The sequence below is a fragment of the Monodon monoceros genome, unplaced genomic scaffold (genome assembly GCF_005190385.1).
Source record: "Monodon monoceros isolate NGI ecotype Baffin Bay Population unplaced genomic scaffold, NGI_Narwhal_1 Super_Scaffold_5, whole genome shotgun sequence".
NCBI classification, from domain to species: domain Eukaryota; kingdom Metazoa; phylum Chordata; class Mammalia; order Artiodactyla; family Monodontidae; genus Monodon; species Monodon monoceros.
In genome coordinates, this window is record NW_021703782.1 from 109,681,698 (window position 1) to 109,685,468 (window position 3,771).

Below are 3,771 nucleotides of genomic sequence, written 5' to 3' on the forward strand. Positions count from 1 at the left end.
CCGGGGGCCCAGAGATGGAAAGCTTGGGGGAGAAGGGGCGGGGCGGTCTGGGTTCAGGAACAGATTCCTGCCTTTGCGTTAGCACCATGGCAGGAACTCGGGCACACTCTGAGACCACCAATGATTGGGAGAGTTAGGTTAAGGGATGGAGTCGGGGGATGGGCACTGCTCCAGAGCTCCAGCCCAGGAACCCCCCTTCCCTACCCACAATCTTCCTGGGCTCCGTGATCTCATCCTGCTGGAATGCTCTCCTCCATGGAAGGACCTCAAGGGGGCCATAACCACGCTGTTCCTGTTTATACAGTGTCTGGAAGAAGAATGGTAATTGTTCTCTCAATATGGACCACCAGGGGCTGTGAGAAGAAGCTGGGAAGAAAGGCAGAGGCAGCCCTGCCGCTGTCTCCGTCCACTCCCCAGGGGCTGCCTTGCTATTTTCTGCTTTCCTGGGGTTGATTTTTGTCATTGGCTAAATAGACGTTGATCAGACCACTACCTTCCACGTACCACCCTGGAGCCTCCCCGTGGCAGGGGCTTCCTGACCGGGCTTTCTCCAACCGTCATGTCCAGCCTGTCTGAGTGTGACAGAAAACAGAAGGGGTGAGCCCTTGGAGGCAGGTGGCACCCACTTGATGTGTGTGAGGCATTCATCTGTGCAGCATCTCCCCCTCCCCTTCCTGGGGACAACCACAGCATCATCCTCAGGCCACAGGCACCTGGACCAGGTCTAGCCAATCCAAGATCCTGGGCATCCAGCCAAAGGGGTTGGTACAGTTGGACATGTGACCCAAGTTGGGCCAATCAGGGTGCTTCCCTGAGTCGTTATACGTGGATGCTGAAAGGGATGTTGTCTTTCCTCTGGGGTCACTAAACTGGGATGAGAAAGCTGTGACCCTCCCCCTCTCCCTCACCTATACCAGACGCTGTGAGGAGTCCAGCCAAAAGATGGAAAAGACACAGAGAGACAGAGACAAAGAGAGACAGAGATGGAAAGAGAAACGTAGGTTGCTACCCCCTCAAACTCCGGAGTCCCTGATGCCAGCTTCACCCTGGTCCTCCGAGTTCCATGAGGCAAAAACTATTTCCACTGATGTTGGCTTCAGTTGGGTTTCTGTCCCTCACAAACAAAAGACCTTCCAGATGCAATGAGATTTGAAGGCCTTTGGAAGGACACCACTAGTCAAAAATATGTCCTTTTCAGTGTTGTAAGTTCATCCATTTGAGTGGTTCTCTTGCTTCAGCTTTCTGTGTGGCAGCCCCCTGCTTTCAGGGGTCACACATTTACTGGAGGGTGGACTCCAAGCTCCTGGCAGTAGCCCCTGAGACTCTCAGCAGCCCTGGCCTCTCCAGTCCTGTCATTGTCCCCTTGCTGTCTAGCACTGTGTCCGAATGGACACATATGTATATAAATATATGCATATATTTTTAACTTAGTTGAATGGATTATGTCATAAATGGCGATCTGCTTCTTACTTTTTTCCCCACTCAACTTTATGTCTTGAAGCTTCATGTACCTTGCCCTGTATACGTGCAGCCAGTAGCTTCTAACTGCTGACGATTATTCAATGATGTGGATCTACCCTGATCTACTCTCCACTCTCCCAGGGAACGACACCCATAGTGCCACCAGAAACAACACTGTGATAAACTTCACTACTTGTTCCCGTATGCGTCCAGCTGAGAATTTCTTTGGGATACGTAACTAGGACTAAAACTGGTGGATCATAGAGTATGCATGGACTTGCTCTGTTGTTTTTAGAGAAAAAAAATTAGCTTTACAGGGGTATAATTGATACACAAAAGATTAATGTTATATCTTGATGACTTTGGACATGGCATGCACCTGTGGTACCATCACCACAGCCAAGGGACTAAACATATCCGTCACCTCCAAAATTTTTACACAGACTTACTTTTAAGAAACACCACCCAACTGTTCTCCAGGACAGCTGCCCCAGGCTACAGTCTCACTAGAAGTCTACAAAAATGCCCACATCCCTGCCAACACTCTTAATTGTAAAGTATAATAGGGCTATAGTGACCCATTCTTGTTTTAACTTACCTCTCTCTTAATGAGATGGAGCATTTTTTAATATTCTTGTCAGTCTTGTGGGTTTCATCCTCCATAAATGGTCAGTTCTTATCTTTTGACCATTTTTCTCTCAGGAGAGTTACTATCTTTTCCTTGTTGCTTTGCAGGATCGCAACACACGGAAACGTGTCCTTCGCTGACTATAGATATTTCAAGTGTCTTCCCCCACCTGTTATCTTCCTATTAACTATATTGTACTTTGCTGGAAAAGAGACATTAATTTTGAAGTAATCAACTCCTTCTCCTTTTTTGACTTATAATTTGGGTTTCTGTGGTTTTGTTCAAGAATGCCTTTTCCAGCCCTTACTCATAAAGGACAGTTGGCATGGCGGCCACAGGTGTGCAGTGCGCGAACCAGGCCATCTGGGGAGGACAGAGGGGGTAAGGCTGAGTTGGGATCCTGGCTCTACAACTTGGCAGTGTGCCCTGGGTGAGTAACCAAACTTCAGTTTCTATACCTGGACGTGGGGATGCCACCAATACCTTAAATACCCAACTCAGAGGGTCACTAGGACAGTCCAGTGAGAGACTCATGTAAATGCCTATCAGAGCGCATGCCAAAGTGTGGGCACCTATGAATATCGTCATTACTGCTCCCTGATGCATGAGTGTCCTCAGGCTGCTGTGACAAAGTACACAAACCGCGTGGCTTTAAACCACAGAAGTGCGTTCTCTCTAAGTTCTGGACGCCAAAAATCTGCAATCAAAGGGTCAGCCGGGCTGGTCCCTTCTGGAGTCTGTGATGGGGAATGTCCCATGCCCTCTCCTACCTTCTGGGGGTTGCCAGCCATCTTTGATGTTCTTGGCTTGCAACTGCGTCCTTGGCTTACACGGACCATAAAAAGGAATCTTTGGAATGTAATGTAAATCATTGAAAAAATACAAATCCATGAGTTCATAGTGATACTCAGAATTAAGGGGGGAAAAGGAGAGAGAAAATTTTAAAAATCCAATTATGCCAACACCTTATTATGGAAATCAGCAATTAAAAAGAAAAGATGAATCATTTACACCCTGATATTTGGAAGAACTCTGGCTCATCCACGGTTAATGAGGGAAAGCTCATCTTTACAGAAAAAAAAAACAAAACAGTTAATAAATGTGGAAGGAGTGAAAGAATTAGAAGGATCACCATTTTGCAACCATCAATGAAACAGTTGATTCAGCGGTGGAAGCTGAGCCCATTAGGAGAAGCTGTGGGGAACAGGATGCTTGCATGACGACAAAGTCCTACTCTACAGACTGCTTCTCACCTCACCTTTATGATGGAGAGAGCTGGCTGTCACCTCTTTAACCCAGTGACCAAACTTAGCATCACTAAGGTGGGACAACCTGACATTAGGTACCATCAATGCTGTGGCGCACACAGCATCACCTGAGAAATATCCTTGCCTAAGACATCTCAGCTGAACTGCATCAAGCCTTGGCCCTAACGTCCAGTATACATGGGATGGAGGAACAGGTTAGACGGCACCTCAAGGAAACAATCAGACAAATCCGGAAAGCAGACCCTTCTACCAGGCTGGCCTGAGCTCTTTTGAGGGGGTGGGGGTTGGGGGGGGAGGGATCAATGTCAAAAGAAAGGGGTAGGGGGCGCTGTTCTATCATAAAGGAGGCTAAAGAAACAGGCAAACGCAATGCTTGAAAGTTGGCATGATCCTGATTCTAAAAGAGCCACTCTA